Source organism: Hypomesus nipponensis, chromosome 6 (assembly GCF_054491055.1).
Source record: "Hypomesus nipponensis isolate SF chromosome 6, ASM5449105v1, whole genome shotgun sequence".
Lineage (NCBI taxonomy): Eukaryota > Metazoa > Chordata > Actinopteri > Osmeriformes > Osmeridae > Hypomesus > Hypomesus nipponensis.
The window spans coordinates 812,501-825,000 of record NC_140366.1 but is presented as its reverse complement, the minus strand read 5'-3'; the positions used below and the strand labels follow the sequence as shown (position 1 = coordinate 825,000).

The following is a 12,500-nucleotide window of genomic DNA, read 5'->3' as shown; positions in this document are numbered from 1 at the left end:
AGCATACAGCACCTGGTATTCCCAGGCGGTCTCCCATCCAAGTACTAACCAGGCCCGACCCTGCTTAGCTTCCGAGATCAGACGAGATCGGGCGTTGCCAGGCTGGTATGGCCGTACGAAATAAGTTGACAACCATAGGCTACTTATCCATATACAGATTTAGCAATTGACAATGCAAGGTAGTCTCTCTCTCTCTCTCTCTCTCTCGTGTCAAAATGAAAACAGCTTCCAGCCCCTTTCATGAAGGACTACTTGTGCATATTGCAAGATGTCAGTTTCTAAGTGAATGAGCAAAAGAGCATACAGCACCTGGTATTCCCAGGCGGTCTCCCATCCAAGTACTAACCAGGCCCGACCCTGCTTAGCTTCCGAGATCAGACGAGATCAGGCGTTGCCAGGCTGGTATGGCCGTACGAAATAAGTTGACAACCATAGGCTACTTATCCATATACAGATTTAGCAATTGACAATGCAAGGTGGTCTCTCTCTCTCTCTCTCGTGTCAAAATGAAAACAGCTTCCAGCCCCTTTCATGAAGGACTACTTGTGCATATTGCAAGATTTCAGTTTCTAAGTGAATGAGCAAAAGAGCATACAGCACCTGGTATTCCCAGGCGGTCTCCCATCCAAGTACTAACCAGGCCCGACCCTGCTTAGCTTCCGAGATCAGACGAGATCGGGCATTGCCAGGCTGGTATGGCCGTACGAAATAAGTTGACAACCATAGGCTACTTATCCATATACAGATTTAGCAATTGACAATGCAAGGTAGTCTCTCTCTCTCTCTCTCTCTCTCGTGTCAAAATGAAAACAGCTTCCAGCCCCTTTCATGAAGGACTACTTGTGCATATTGCAAGATGTCAGTTTCTAAGTGAATGAGCAAAAGAGCATACAGCACCTGGTATTCCCAGGCGGTCTCCCATCCAAGTACTAACCAGGCCCGACCCTGCTTAGCTTCCGAGATCAGACGTGATCGGGCGTTGCCAGGCTGGTATGGCCGTACGAAATAAGTTGACAACCATAGGCTACTTATCCATATACAGATTTAGCAATTGACAATGCAAGGTGGTCTCTCTCTCTCTCTCTCTCTCTCTCTCTCTCGTGTCAAAATGAAAACAGCTTCCAGCCCCTTTCATGAAGGACTACTTGTGCATATTGCAAGATGTCAGTTTCTAAGTGAATGAGCAAAAGAGCATACAGCACCTGGTATTCCCAGGCGGTCTACCATCCAAGTACTAACCAGGCCCGACCCTGCTTAGCTTCCGAGATCAGACGTGATCGGGCGTTGCCAGGCTGGTATGGCCGTACGAAATAAGTTGACAACCATAGGCTACTTATCCATATACAGATTTAGCAATTGACAATGCAAGGTGGTCTCTCTCTCTCTCTCTCTCTCTCTCTCTCTCGTGTCAAAATGAAAACAGCTTCCAGCCCCTTTCATGAAGGACTACTTGTGCATATTGCAAGATGTCAGTTTCTAAGTGAATGAGCAAAAGAGCATACAGCACCTGGTATTCCCAGGCGGTCTCCCATCCAAGTACTAACCAGGCCCGACCCTGCTTAGCTTCCGAGATCAGACGTGATCGGGCGTTGCCAGGCTGGTATGGCCGTACGAAATAAGTTGACAACCATAGGCTACTTATCCATATACAGATTTAGCAATTGACAATGCAAGGTGGTCTCTCTCTCTCTCTCTCTCTCTCTCTCTCTCTCGTGTCAAAATGAAAACAGCTTCCAGCCCCTTTCATGAAGGACTACTTGTGCATATTGCAAGATGTCAGTTTCTAAGTGAATGAGCAAAAGAGCATACAGCACCTGGTATTCCCAGGCGGTCTCCCATCCAAGTACTAACCAGGCCCGACCCTGCTTAGCTTCCGAGATCAGACGTGATCGGGCGTTGCCAGGCTGGTATGGCCGTACGAAATAAGTTGACAACCATAGGCTACTTATCCATATACAGATTTAGCAATTGACAATGCAAGGTGGTCTCTCTCTCTCTCTCTCTCTCTCTCTCTCTCTCGTGTCAAAATGAAAACAGCTTCCAGCCCCTTTCATGAAGGACTACTTGTGCATATTGCAAGATGTCAGTTTCTAAGTGAATGAGCAAAAGAGCATACAGCACCTGGTATTCCCAGGCGGTCTCCCATCCAAGTACTAACCAGGCCCGACCCTGCTTAGCTTCCGAGATCAGACGAGATCGGGCGTTGCCAGGCTGGTATGGCCGTACGAAATAAGTTGACAACCATAGGCTACTTATCCATATACAGATTTAGCAATTGACAATGCAAGGTAGTCTCTCTCTCTCTCTCTCTCTCTCTCTCTCGTGTCAAAATGAAAACAGCTTCCAGCCCCTTTCATGAAGGACTACTTGTGCATATTGCAAGATGTCAGTTTCTAAGTGAATGAGCAAAAGAGCATACAGCACCTGGTATTCCCAGGCGGTCTCCCATCCAAGTACTAACCAGGCCCGACCCTGCTTAGCTTCCGAGATCAGACGAGATCGGGCGTTGCCAGGCTGGTATGGCCGTACGAAATAAGTTGACAACCATAGGCTACTTATCCATATACAGATTTAGCAATTGACAATGCAAGGTGGTCTCTCTCTCTCTCTCTCGTGTCAAAATGAAAACAGCTTCCAGCCCCTTTCATGAAGGACTACTTGTGCATATTGCAAGATTTCAGTTTCTAAGTGAATGAGCAAAAGAGCATACAGCACCTGGTATTCCCAGGCGGTCTCCCATCCAAGTACTAACCAGGCCCGACCCTGCTTAGCTTCCGAGATCAGACGTGATCGGGCGTTGCCAGGCTGGTATGGCCGTACGAAATAAGTTGACAACCATAGGCTACTTATCCATATACAGATTTAGCAATTGACAATGCAAGGTGGTCTCTCTCTCTCTCTCTCTCTCGTGTCAAAATGAAAACAGCTTCCAGCCCCTTTCATGAAGGACTACTTGTGCATATTGCAAGATGTCAGTTTCTAAGTGAATGAGCAAAAGAGCATACAGCACCTGGTATTCCCAGGCGGTCTCCCATCCAAGTACTAACCAGGCCCGACCCTGCTTAGCTTCCGAGATCAGACGTGATCGGGCGTTGCCAGGCTGGTATGGCCGTACGAAATAAGTTGACAACCATAGGCTACTTATCCATATACAGATTTAGCAATTGACAATGCAAGGTGGTCTCTCTCTCTCTCTCTCTCTCTCTCTCTCTCTCGTGTCAAAATGAAAACAGCTTCCAGCCCCTTTCATGAAGGACTACTTGTGCATATTGCAAGATGTCAGTTTCTAAGTGAATGAGCAAAAGAGCATACAGCACCTGGTATTCCCAGGCGGTCTCCCATCCAAGTACTAACCAGGCCCGACCCTGCTTAGCTTCCGAGATCAGACGTGATCGGGCGTTGCCAGGCTGGTATGGCCGTACGAAATAAGTTGACAACCATAGGCTACTTATCCATATACAGATTTAGCAATTGACAATGCAAGGTAGTCTCTCTCTCTCTCTCTCTCTCTCTCTCTCTCTCGTGTCAAAATGAAAACAGCTTCCAGCCCCTTTCATGAAGGACTACTTGTGCATATTGCAAGATGTCAGTTTCTAAGTGAATGAGCAAAAGAGCATACAGCACCTGGTATTCCCAGGCGGTCTCCCATCCAAGTACTAACCAGGCCCGACCCTGCTTAGCTTCCGAGATCAGACGAGATCGGGCGTGGCCAGGCTGGTATGGCCGTACGAAATAAGTTGACAACCATAGGCTACTTATCCATATACAGATTTAGCAATTGACAATGCAAGGTGGTCTCTCTCTCTCTCTCTCTCGTGTCAAAATGAAAACAGCTTCCAGCCCCTTTCATGAAGGACTACTTGTGCATATTGCAAGATGTCAGTTTCTAAGTTAATGAGCAAAAGAGCATACAGCACCTGGTATTCCCAGGCGGTCTCCCATCCAAGTACTAACCAGGCCCGACCCTGCTTAGCTTCCGAGATCAGACGAGATCGGGCGTTGCCAGGCTGGTATGGCCGTACGAAATAAGTTGACAACCATAGGCTACTTATCCATATACAGATTTAGCAATTGACAATGCAAGGTGGTCTCTCTCTCTCTCTCTCGTGTCAAAATGAAAACAGCTTCCAGCCCCTTTCATGAAGGACTACTTGTGCATATTGCAAGATTTCAGTTTCTAAGTGAATGAGCAAAAGAGCATACAGCACCTGGTATTCCCAGGCGGTCTCCCATCCAAGTACTAACCAGGCCCGACCCTGCTTAGCTTCCGAGATCAGACGAGATCGGGCGTTGCCAGGCTGGTATGGCCGTACGAAATAAGTTGACAACCATAGGCTACTTATCCATATACAGATTTAGCAATTGACAATGCAAGGTGGTCTCTCTCTCTCTCTCTCTCGTGTCAAAATGAAAACAGCTTCCAGCCCCTTTCATGAAGGACTACTTGTGCATATTGCAAGATTTCAGTTTCTAAGTGAATGAGCAAAAGAGCATACAGCACCTGGTATTCCCAGGCGGTCTCCCATCCAAGTACTAACCAGGCCCGACCCTGCTTAGCTTCCGAGATCAGACGAGATCGGGCGTTGCCAGGCTGGTATGGCCGTACGAAATAAGTTGACAACCATAGGCTACTTATCCATATACAGATTTAGCAATTGACAATGCAAGGTGGTCTCTCTCTCTCTCTCTCTCTCTCTCTCTCTCTCTCTCTCTCTCTCTCTCTCTCTCTCTCTCTCTCTCTCTCTCTCTCGTGTCAAAATGAAAACAGCTTCCAGCCCCTTTCATGAAGGACTACTTGTGCATATTGCAAGATGTCAGTTTCTAAGTGAATGAGCAAAAGAGCATACAGCACCTGGTATTCCCAGGCGGTCTCCCATCCAAGTACTAACCAGGCCCGACCCTGCTTAGCTTCCGAGATCAGACGAGAGCGGGCGTTGCCAGGCTGGTATGGCCGTACGAAATAAGTTGACAACCATAGGCTACTTATCCATATACAGATTTAGCAATTGACAATGCAAGGTGGTCTCTCTCTCTCTCTCTCGTGTCAAAATGAAAACAGCTTCCAGCCCCTTTCATGAAGGACTACTTGTGCATATTGCAAGATGTCAGTTTCTAAGTGAATGAGCAAAAGAGCATACAGCACCTGGTATTCCCAGGCGGTCTCCCATCCAAGTACTAACCAGGCCCGACCCTGCTTAGCTTACGAGATCAGACGTGATCGGGCGTTGCCAGGCTGGTATGGCCGTACGAAATAAGTTGACAACCATAGGCTACTTATCCATATACAGATTTAGCAATTGACAATGCAAGGTGGTCTCTCTCTCTCTCTCTCTCTCTCTCTCTCTCTCGTGTCAAAATGAAAACAGCTTCCAGCCCCTTTCATGAAGGACTACTTGTGCATATTGCAAGATGTCAGTTTCTAAGTGAATGAGCAAAAGAGCATACAGCACCTGGTATTCCCAGGCGGTCTCCCATCCAAGTACTAACCAGGCCCGACCCTGCTTAGCTTCCGAGATCAGGCGTTGCCAGGCTGGTATGGCCGTACTAAATAAGTTGACAACCATAGGCTACTTATCCATATACAGATTTAGCAATTGACAATGCAAGGTAGTCTCTCTCTCTCTCTCTCTCTCGTGTCAAAATGAAAACAGCTTCCAGCCCCTTTCATGAAGGACTACTTGTGCATATTGCAAGATGTCAGTTTCTAAGTGAATGAGCAAAAGAGCATACAGCACCTGGTATTCCCAGGCGGTCTCCCATCCAAGTACTAACCAGGCCCGACCCTGCTTAGCTTCCGAGATCAGACGAGATCGGGCGTTGCCAGGCTGGTATGGCCGTACGAAATAAGTTGACAACCATAGGCTACTTATCCATATACAGATTTAGCAATTGAAAATGCAAGGTAGTCTCTCTCTCTCTCTCTCTCGTGTCAAAATGAAAACAGCTTCCAGCCCCTTTCATGAAGGACTACTTGTGCATATTGCAAGATTTCAGTTTCTAAGTGAATGAGCACAAGAGCATACAGCACCTGGTATTCCCAGGCGGTCTCCCATCCAAGTACTAACCAGGCCCGACCCTGCTTAGCTTCCGAGATCAGACGAGATCGGGCGTTGCCAGGCTGGTATGGCCGTACGAAATAAGTTGACAACCATAGGCTACTTATCCATATACAGATTTAGCAATTGACAATGCAAGGTAGTCTCTCTCTCTCTCTCTCTCTCTCTCTCTCTCGTGTCAAAATGAAAACAGCTTCCAGCCCCTTTCATGAAGGACTACTTGTGCATATTGCAAGATGTCAGTTTCTATGTGAATGAGCAAAAGAGCATACAGCACCTGGTATTCCCAGGCGGTCTCCCATCCAAGTACTAACCAGGCCCGACCCTGCTTAGCTTCCGAGATCAGACGTGATCGGGCGTTGCCAGGCTGGTATGGCCGTACGAAATAAGTTGACAACCATAGGCTACTTATCCATATACAGATTTAGCAATTGACAATGCAAGGTGGTCTCTCTCTCTCTCTCTCTCTCTCTCTCTCTCGTGTCAAAATGAAAACAGCTTCCAGCCCCTTTCATGAAGGACTACTTGTGCATATTGCAAGATGTCAGTTTCTAAGTGAATGAGCAAAAGAGCATACAGCACCTGGTATTCCCAGGCGGTCTCCCATCCAAGTACTAACCAGGCCCGACCCTGCTTAGCTTCCGAGATCAGACGTGATCGGGCGTTGCCAGGCTGGTATGGCCGTACGAAATAAGTTGACAACCATAGGCTACTTATCCATATACAGATTTAGCAATTGACAATGCAAGGTAGTCTCTCTCTCTCTCTCTCTCTCTCTCTCTCTCTCTCTCTCGTGTCAAAATGAAAACAGCTTCCAGCCCCTTTCATGAAGGACTACTTGTGCATATTGCAAGATGTCAGTTTCTAAGTGAATGAGCAAAAGAGCATACAGCACCTGGTATTCCCAGGCGGTCTCCCATCCAAGTACTAACCAGGCCCGACCCTGCTTAGCTTCCGAGATCAGACGAGATCGGGCGTGGCCAGGCTGGTATGGCCGTACGAAATAAGTTGACAACCATAGGCTACTTATCCATATACAGATTTAGCAATTGACAATGCAAGGTGGTCTCTCTCTCTCTCTCTCTCGTGTCAAAATGAAAACAGCTTCCAGCCCCTTTCATGAAGGACTACTTGTGCATATTGCAAGATGTCAGTTTCTAAGTTAATGAGCAAAAGAGCATACAGCACCTGGTATTCCCAGGCGGTCTCCCATCCAAGTACTAACCAGGCCCGACCCTGCTTAGCTTCCGAGATCAGACGAGATCGGGCGTTGCCAGGCTGGTATGGCCGTACGAAATAAGTTGACAACCATAGGCTACTTATCCATATACAGATTTAGCAATTGACAATGCAAGGTGGTCTCTCTCTCTCTCTCTCGTGTCAAAATGAAAACAGCTTCCAGCCCCTTTCATGAAGGACTACTTGTGCATATTGCAAGATTTCAGTTTCTAAGTGAATGAGCAAAAGAGCATACAGCACCTGGTATTCCCAGGCGGTCTCCCATCCAAGTACTAACCAGGCCCGACCCTGCTTAGCTTCCGAGATCAGACGAGATCGGGCGTTGCCAGGCTGGTATGGCCGTACGAAATAAGTTGACAACCATAGGCTACTTATCCATATACAGATTTAGCAATTGACAATGCAAGGTGGTCTCTCTCTCTCTCTCTCTCTCTCTCTCTCTCTCTCTCTCTCTCTCTCTCTCTCTCTCTCTCTCTCTCTCTCTCTCTCTCTCTCTCTCTCTCGTGTCAAAATGAAAACAGCTTCCAGCCCCTTTCATGAAGGACTACTTGTGCATATTGCAAGATGTCAGTTTCTAAGTGAATGAGCAAAAGAGCATACAGCACCTGGTATTCCCAGGCGGTCTCCCATCCAAGTACTAACCAGGCCCGACCCTGCTTAGCTTCCGAGATCAGACGAGAGCGGGCGTTGCCAGGCTGGTATGGCCGTACGAAATAAGTTGACAACCATAGGCTACTTATCCATATACAGATTTAGCAATTGACAATGCAAGGTGGTCTCTCTCTCTCTCTCTCGTGTCAAAATGAAAACAGCTTCCAGCCCCTTTCATGAAGGACTACTTGTGCATATTGCAAGATTTCAGTTTCTAAGTGAATGAGCAAAAGAGCATACAGCACCTGGTATTCCCAGGCGGTCTCCCATCCAAGTACTAACCAGGCCCGACCCTGCTTAGCTTCCGAGATCAGACGAGATCGGGCGTTGCCAGGCTGGTATGGCCGTACGAAATAAGTTGACAACCATAGGCTACTTATCCATATACAGATTTAGCAATTGACAATGCAAGGTGGTCTCTCTCTCTCTCTCTCTCGTGTCAAAATGAAAACAGCTTCCAGCCCCTTTCATGAAGGACTACTTGTGCATATTGCAAGATTTCAGTTTCTAAGTGAATGAGCAAAAGAGCATACAGCACCTGGTATTCCCAGGCGGTCTCCCATCCAAGTACTAACCAGGCCCGACCCTGCTTAGCTTCCGAGATCAGACGAGATCGGGCGTTGCCAGGCTGGTATGGCCGTACGAAATAAGTTGACAACCATAGGCTACTTATCCATATACAGATTTAGCAATTGACAATGCAAGGTGGTCTCTCTCTCTCTCTCTCTCTCTCTCTCTCTCTCTCTCGTGTCAAAATGAAAACAGCTTCCAGCCCCTTTCATGAAGGACTACTTGTGCATATTGCAAGATGTCAGTTTCTAAGTGAATGAGCAAAAGAGCATACAGCACCTGGTATTCCCAGGCGGTCTCCCATCCAAGTACTAACCAGGCCCGACCCTGCTTAGCTTCCGAGATCAGACGAGAGCGGGCGTTGCCAGGCTGGTATGGCCGTACGAAATAAGTTGACAACCATAGGCTACTTATCCATATACAGATTTAGCAATTGACAATGCAAGGTGGTCTCTCTCTCTCTCTCTCGTGTCAAAATGAAAACAGCTTCCAGCCCCTTTCATGAAGGACTACTTGTGCATATTGCAAGATGTCAGTTTCTAAGTGAATGAGCAAAAGAGCATACAGCACCTGGTATTCCCAGGCGGTCTCCCATCCAAGTACTAACCAGGCCCGACCCTGCTTAGCTTACGAGATCAGACGTGATCGGGCGTTGCCAGGCTGGTATGGCCGTACGAAATAAGTTGACAACCATAGGCTACTTATCCATATACAGATTTAGCAATTGACAATGCAAGGTGGTCTCTCTCTCTCTCTCTCTCTCTCTCTCTCTCTCGTGTCAAAATGAAAACAGCTTCCAGCCCCTTTCATGAAGGACTACTTGTGCATATTGCAAGATGTCAGTTTCTAAGTGAATGAGCAAAAGAGCATACAGCACCTGGTATTCCCAGGCGGTCTCCCATCCAAGTACTAACCAGGCCCGACCCTGCTTAGCTTCCGAGATCAGGCGTTGCCAGGCTGGTATGGCCGTACTAAATAAGTTGACAACCATAGGCTACTTATCCATATACAGATTTAGCAATTGACAATGCAAGGTAGTCTCTCTCTCTCTCTCTCTCTCGTGTCAAAATGAAAACAGCTTCCAGCCCCTTTCATGAAGGACTACTTGTGCATATTGCAAGATGTCAGTTTTTAAGTGAATGAGCAAAAGAGCATACAGCACCTGGTATTCCCAGGCGGTCTCCCATCCAAGTACTAACCAGGCCCGACCCTGCTTAGCTTCCGAGATCAGACGAGATCGGGCGTTGCCAGGCTGGTATGGCCGTACGAAATAAGTTGACAACCATAGGCTACTTATCCATATACAGATTTAGCAATTGAAAATGCAAGGTAGTCTCTCTCTCTCTCTCTCTCGTGTCAAAATGAAAACAGCTTCCAGCCCCTTTCATGAAGGACTACTTGTGCATATTGCAAGATTTCAGTTTCTAAGTGAATGAGCACAAGAGCATACAGCACCTGGTATTCCCAGGCGGTCTCCCATCCAAGTACTAACCAGGCCCGACCCTGCTTAGCTTCCGAGATCAGACGAGATCGGGCGTTGCCAGGCTGGTATGGCCGTACGAAATAAGTTGACAACCATAGGCTACTTATCCATATACAGATTTAGCAATTGACAATGCAAGGTGGTCTCTCTCTCTCTCTCTCGTGTCAAAATGAAAACAGCTTCCAGCCCCTTTCATGAAGGACTACTTGTGCATATTGCAAGATTTCAGTTTCTAAGTGAATGAGCAAAAGAGCATACAGCACCTGGTATTCCCAGGCGGTCTCCCATCCAAGTACTAACCAGGCCCGACCCTGCTTAGCTTCCGAGATCAGACGAGATCGGGCGTTGCCAGGCTGGTATGGCCGTACGAAATAAGTTGACAACCATAGGCTACTTATCCATATACAGATTTAGCAATTGACAATGCAAGGTGGTCTCTCTCTCTCTCTCTCTCGTGTCAAAATGAAAACAGCTTCCAGCCCCTTTCATGAAGGACTACTTGTGCATATTGCAAGATTTCAGTTTCTAAGTGAATGAGCAAAAGAGCATACAGCACCTGGTATTCCCAGGCGGTCTCCCATCCAAGTACTAACCAGGCCCGACCCTGCTTAGCTTCCGAGATCAGACGAGATCGGGCGTTGCCAGGCTGGTATGGCCGTACGAAATAAGTTGACAACCATAGGCTACTTATCCATATACAGATTTAGCAATTGACAATGCAAGGTGGTCTCTCTCTCTCTCTCTCGTGTCAAAATGAAAACAGCTTCCAGCCCCTTTCATGAAGGACTACTTGTGCATATTGCAAGATGTCAGTTTCTAAGTGAATGAGCAAAAGAGCATACAGCACCTGGTATTCCCAGGCGGTCTCCCATCCAAGTACTAACCAGGCCCGACCCTGCTTAGCTTACGAGATCAGACGTGATCGGGCGTTGCCAGGCTGGTATGGCCGTACGAAATAAGTTGACAACCATAGGCTACTTATCCATATACAGATTTAGCAATTGACAATGCAAGGTGGTCTCTCTCTCTCTCTCTCTCTCTCTCTCGTGTCAAAATGAAAACAGCTTCCAGCCCCTTTCATGAAGGACTACTTGTGCATATTGCAAGATGTCAGTTTCTAAGTGAATGAGCAAAAGAGCATACAGCACCTGGTATTCCCAGGCGGTCTCCCATCCAAGTACTAACCAGGCCCGACCCTGCTTAGCTTCCGAGATCAGGCGTTGCCAGGCTGGTATGGCCGTACTAAATAAGTTGACAACCATAGGCTACTTATCCATATACAGATTTAGCAATTGACAATGCAAGGTAGTCTCTCTCTCTCTCTCTCTCTCTCGTGTCAAAATGAAAACAGCTTCCAGCCCCTTTCATGAAGGACTACTTGTGCATATTGCAAGATGTCAGTTTCTAAGTGAATGAGCAAAAGAGCATACAGCACCTGGTATTCCCAGGCGGTCTCCCATCCAAGTACTAACCAGGCCCGACCCTGCTTAGCTTCCGAGATCAGACGAGATCGGGCGTTGCCAGGCTGGTATGGCCGTACGAAATAAGTTGACAACCATAGGCTACTTATCCATATACAGATTTAGCAATTGACAATGCAAGGTGGTCTCTCTCTCTCTCTCTCTCTCTCTCTCTCTCTCTCTCTCTCTCTCTCTCTCTCTCTCTCTCTCTCTCTCTCTCGTGTCAAAATGAAAACAGCTTCCAGCCCCTTTCATGAAGGACTACTTGTGCATATTGCAAGATGTCAGTTTCTAAGTGAATGAGCAAAAGAGCATACAGCACCTGGTATTCCCAGGCGGTCTCCCATCCAAGTACTAACCAGGCCCGACCCTGCTTAGCTTCCGAGATCAGACGAGAGCGGGCGTTGCCAGGCTGGTATGGCCGTACGAAATAAGTTGACAACCATAGGCTACTTATCCATATACAGATTTAGCAATTGACAATGCAAGGTGGTCTCTCTCTCTCTCTCTCGTGTCAAAATGAAAACAGCTTCCAGCCCCTTTCATGAAGGACTACTTGTGCATATTGCAAGATGTCAGTTTCTAAGTGAATGAGCAAAAGAGCATACAGCACCTGGTATTCCCAGGCGGTCTCCCATCCAAGTACTAACCAGGCCCGACCCTGCTTAGCTTACGAGATCAGACGTGATCGGGCGTTGCCAGGCTGGTATGGCCGTACGAAATAAGTTGACAACCATAGGCTACTTATCCATATACAGATTTAGCAATTGACAATGCAAGGTGGTCTCTCTCTCTCTCTCTCTCTCTCTCTCTCTCTCGTGTCAAAATGAAAACAGCTTCCAGCCCCTTTCATGAAGGACTACTTGTGCATATTGCAAGATGTCAGTTTCTAAGTGAATGAGCAAAAGAGCATACAGCACCTGGTATTCCCAGGCGGTCTCCCATCCAAGTACTAACCAGGCCCGACCCTGCTTAGCTTCCGAGATCAGGCGTTGCCAGGCTGGTATGGCCGTACTAAATAAGTTGACAACCATAGGCTAC

At 47.3% G+C, this 12,500-nt stretch overlaps 30 non-coding genes and 12 pseudogenes across 30 annotated transcripts; all 42 read right to left on the bottom strand.

The window, feature by feature from the left end:
- On the bottom strand, positions 1 to 119 carry LOC146284413 (5S ribosomal RNA). The gene has a single exon (XR_014759574.1). It is a non-coding gene; the product is annotated as a 5S ribosomal RNA (ribosomal RNA).
- Positions 120 to 297: 178 nt separating this feature from the next.
- On the bottom strand, positions 298 to 416 carry LOC146284412 (5S ribosomal RNA). The gene has a single exon (XR_014761248.1). It is a non-coding gene; the product is annotated as a 5S ribosomal RNA (ribosomal RNA).
- A 172-nt stretch (positions 417 to 588) lies between these two features.
- Positions 589 to 707, bottom strand: LOC146284411 (5S ribosomal RNA). Its single transcript, XR_014761105.1, has one exon. It is a non-coding gene; the product is annotated as a 5S ribosomal RNA (ribosomal RNA).
- Positions 708 to 885: 178 nt separating this feature from the next.
- LOC146284410 (5S ribosomal RNA) lies at positions 886 to 1,004 on the bottom strand. Its single transcript, XR_014760634.1, has one exon. It is a non-coding gene; the product is annotated as a 5S ribosomal RNA (ribosomal RNA).
- A 186-nt stretch (positions 1,005 to 1,190) lies between these two features.
- LOC146284409 (5S ribosomal RNA) lies at positions 1,191 to 1,309 on the bottom strand. Its single transcript, XR_014761704.1, has one exon. It is a non-coding gene; the product is annotated as a 5S ribosomal RNA (ribosomal RNA).
- A 186-nt stretch (positions 1,310 to 1,495) lies between these two features.
- LOC146284408 (5S ribosomal RNA) lies at positions 1,496 to 1,614 on the bottom strand. The gene has a single exon (XR_014760632.1). It is a non-coding gene; the product is annotated as a 5S ribosomal RNA (ribosomal RNA).
- A 188-nt stretch (positions 1,615 to 1,802) lies between these two features.
- On the bottom strand, positions 1,803 to 1,921 carry LOC146284407 (5S ribosomal RNA). Its single transcript, XR_014760631.1, has one exon. It is a non-coding gene; the product is annotated as a 5S ribosomal RNA (ribosomal RNA).
- Positions 1,922 to 2,109: 188 nt separating this feature from the next.
- LOC146284406 (5S ribosomal RNA) lies at positions 2,110 to 2,228 on the bottom strand. Its single transcript, XR_014759573.1, has one exon. It is a non-coding gene; the product is annotated as a 5S ribosomal RNA (ribosomal RNA).
- A 184-nt stretch (positions 2,229 to 2,412) lies between these two features.
- On the bottom strand, positions 2,413 to 2,531 carry LOC146284405 (5S ribosomal RNA). Its single transcript, XR_014759572.1, has one exon. It is a non-coding gene; the product is annotated as a 5S ribosomal RNA (ribosomal RNA).
- Positions 2,532 to 2,703: 172 nt separating this feature from the next.
- LOC146284404 (5S ribosomal RNA) lies at positions 2,704 to 2,822 on the bottom strand. Its single transcript, XR_014760630.1, has one exon. It is a non-coding gene; the product is annotated as a 5S ribosomal RNA (ribosomal RNA).
- A 176-nt stretch (positions 2,823 to 2,998) lies between these two features.
- LOC146284403 (5S ribosomal RNA) lies at positions 2,999 to 3,117 on the bottom strand. Its single transcript, XR_014760629.1, has one exon. It is a non-coding gene; the product is annotated as a 5S ribosomal RNA (ribosomal RNA).
- Positions 3,118 to 3,305: 188 nt separating this feature from the next.
- Positions 3,306 to 3,424, bottom strand: LOC146284402 (5S ribosomal RNA). Its single transcript, XR_014760628.1, has one exon. It is a non-coding gene; the product is annotated as a 5S ribosomal RNA (ribosomal RNA).
- A 188-nt stretch (positions 3,425 to 3,612) lies between these two features.
- LOC146284401 (5S ribosomal RNA) lies at positions 3,613 to 3,731 on the bottom strand. The gene has a single exon (XR_014760778.1). It is a non-coding gene; the product is annotated as a 5S ribosomal RNA (ribosomal RNA).
- A 174-nt stretch (positions 3,732 to 3,905) lies between these two features.
- Positions 3,906 to 4,024, bottom strand: LOC146284400 (5S ribosomal RNA). Its single transcript, XR_014759571.1, has one exon. It is a non-coding gene; the product is annotated as a 5S ribosomal RNA (ribosomal RNA).
- A 172-nt stretch (positions 4,025 to 4,196) lies between these two features.
- On the bottom strand, positions 4,197 to 4,315 carry LOC146284399 (5S ribosomal RNA). The gene has a single exon (XR_014759570.1). It is a non-coding gene; the product is annotated as a 5S ribosomal RNA (ribosomal RNA).
- A 174-nt stretch (positions 4,316 to 4,489) lies between these two features.
- On the bottom strand, positions 4,490 to 4,608 carry LOC146284398 (5S ribosomal RNA). Its single transcript, XR_014759569.1, has one exon. It is a non-coding gene; the product is annotated as a 5S ribosomal RNA (ribosomal RNA).
- Positions 4,609 to 4,840: 232 nt separating this feature from the next.
- On the bottom strand, positions 4,841 to 4,959 carry LOC146284397 (5S ribosomal RNA; annotated as a pseudogene).
- Positions 4,960 to 5,131: 172 nt separating this feature from the next.
- Positions 5,132 to 5,250, bottom strand: LOC146284396 (5S ribosomal RNA; annotated as a pseudogene).
- A 188-nt stretch (positions 5,251 to 5,438) lies between these two features.
- Positions 5,439 to 5,547, bottom strand: LOC146284395 (5S ribosomal RNA; annotated as a pseudogene).
- A 176-nt stretch (positions 5,548 to 5,723) lies between these two features.
- On the bottom strand, positions 5,724 to 5,842 carry LOC146284394 (5S ribosomal RNA). Its single transcript, XR_014759568.1, has one exon. It is a non-coding gene; the product is annotated as a 5S ribosomal RNA (ribosomal RNA).
- A 174-nt stretch (positions 5,843 to 6,016) lies between these two features.
- Positions 6,017 to 6,135, bottom strand: LOC146284393 (5S ribosomal RNA). Its single transcript, XR_014759567.1, has one exon. It is a non-coding gene; the product is annotated as a 5S ribosomal RNA (ribosomal RNA).
- Positions 6,136 to 6,321: 186 nt separating this feature from the next.
- LOC146284392 (5S ribosomal RNA) lies at positions 6,322 to 6,440 on the bottom strand. The gene has a single exon (XR_014760627.1). It is a non-coding gene; the product is annotated as a 5S ribosomal RNA (ribosomal RNA).
- Positions 6,441 to 6,626: 186 nt separating this feature from the next.
- Positions 6,627 to 6,745, bottom strand: LOC146284391 (5S ribosomal RNA). Its single transcript, XR_014760626.1, has one exon. It is a non-coding gene; the product is annotated as a 5S ribosomal RNA (ribosomal RNA).
- Positions 6,746 to 6,939: 194 nt separating this feature from the next.
- Positions 6,940 to 7,058, bottom strand: LOC146284390 (5S ribosomal RNA). The gene has a single exon (XR_014760776.1). It is a non-coding gene; the product is annotated as a 5S ribosomal RNA (ribosomal RNA).
- A 174-nt stretch (positions 7,059 to 7,232) lies between these two features.
- Positions 7,233 to 7,351, bottom strand: LOC146284389 (5S ribosomal RNA). Its single transcript, XR_014759566.1, has one exon. It is a non-coding gene; the product is annotated as a 5S ribosomal RNA (ribosomal RNA).
- A 172-nt stretch (positions 7,352 to 7,523) lies between these two features.
- LOC146284388 (5S ribosomal RNA) lies at positions 7,524 to 7,642 on the bottom strand. The gene has a single exon (XR_014759564.1). It is a non-coding gene; the product is annotated as a 5S ribosomal RNA (ribosomal RNA).
- Positions 7,643 to 7,888: 246 nt separating this feature from the next.
- On the bottom strand, positions 7,889 to 8,007 carry LOC146284387 (5S ribosomal RNA; annotated as a pseudogene).
- Positions 8,008 to 8,179: 172 nt separating this feature from the next.
- Positions 8,180 to 8,298, bottom strand: LOC146284386 (5S ribosomal RNA). Its single transcript, XR_014759563.1, has one exon. It is a non-coding gene; the product is annotated as a 5S ribosomal RNA (ribosomal RNA).
- Positions 8,299 to 8,472: 174 nt separating this feature from the next.
- Positions 8,473 to 8,591, bottom strand: LOC146284385 (5S ribosomal RNA). Its single transcript, XR_014759562.1, has one exon. It is a non-coding gene; the product is annotated as a 5S ribosomal RNA (ribosomal RNA).
- A 192-nt stretch (positions 8,592 to 8,783) lies between these two features.
- LOC146284384 (5S ribosomal RNA) lies at positions 8,784 to 8,902 on the bottom strand (annotated as a pseudogene).
- A 172-nt stretch (positions 8,903 to 9,074) lies between these two features.
- On the bottom strand, positions 9,075 to 9,193 carry LOC146284383 (5S ribosomal RNA; annotated as a pseudogene).
- Positions 9,194 to 9,381: 188 nt separating this feature from the next.
- LOC146284382 (5S ribosomal RNA) lies at positions 9,382 to 9,490 on the bottom strand (annotated as a pseudogene).
- Positions 9,491 to 9,666: 176 nt separating this feature from the next.
- Positions 9,667 to 9,785, bottom strand: LOC146284381 (5S ribosomal RNA). The gene has a single exon (XR_014759561.1). It is a non-coding gene; the product is annotated as a 5S ribosomal RNA (ribosomal RNA).
- A 174-nt stretch (positions 9,786 to 9,959) lies between these two features.
- Positions 9,960 to 10,078, bottom strand: LOC146284380 (5S ribosomal RNA). The gene has a single exon (XR_014759560.1). It is a non-coding gene; the product is annotated as a 5S ribosomal RNA (ribosomal RNA).
- Positions 10,079 to 10,250: 172 nt separating this feature from the next.
- On the bottom strand, positions 10,251 to 10,369 carry LOC146284379 (5S ribosomal RNA). The gene has a single exon (XR_014759559.1). It is a non-coding gene; the product is annotated as a 5S ribosomal RNA (ribosomal RNA).
- Positions 10,370 to 10,543: 174 nt separating this feature from the next.
- LOC146284378 (5S ribosomal RNA) lies at positions 10,544 to 10,662 on the bottom strand. The gene has a single exon (XR_014759558.1). It is a non-coding gene; the product is annotated as a 5S ribosomal RNA (ribosomal RNA).
- Positions 10,663 to 10,834: 172 nt separating this feature from the next.
- LOC146284377 (5S ribosomal RNA) lies at positions 10,835 to 10,953 on the bottom strand (annotated as a pseudogene).
- A 182-nt stretch (positions 10,954 to 11,135) lies between these two features.
- Positions 11,136 to 11,244, bottom strand: LOC146284376 (5S ribosomal RNA; annotated as a pseudogene).
- A 178-nt stretch (positions 11,245 to 11,422) lies between these two features.
- LOC146284375 (5S ribosomal RNA) lies at positions 11,423 to 11,541 on the bottom strand. The gene has a single exon (XR_014759557.1). It is a non-coding gene; the product is annotated as a 5S ribosomal RNA (ribosomal RNA).
- A 228-nt stretch (positions 11,542 to 11,769) lies between these two features.
- On the bottom strand, positions 11,770 to 11,888 carry LOC146284374 (5S ribosomal RNA; annotated as a pseudogene).
- Positions 11,889 to 12,060: 172 nt separating this feature from the next.
- LOC146284373 (5S ribosomal RNA) lies at positions 12,061 to 12,179 on the bottom strand (annotated as a pseudogene).
- A 188-nt stretch (positions 12,180 to 12,367) lies between these two features.
- LOC146284372 (5S ribosomal RNA) lies at positions 12,368 to 12,476 on the bottom strand (annotated as a pseudogene).
- Positions 12,477 to 12,500: the final 24 nt, after the last annotated feature.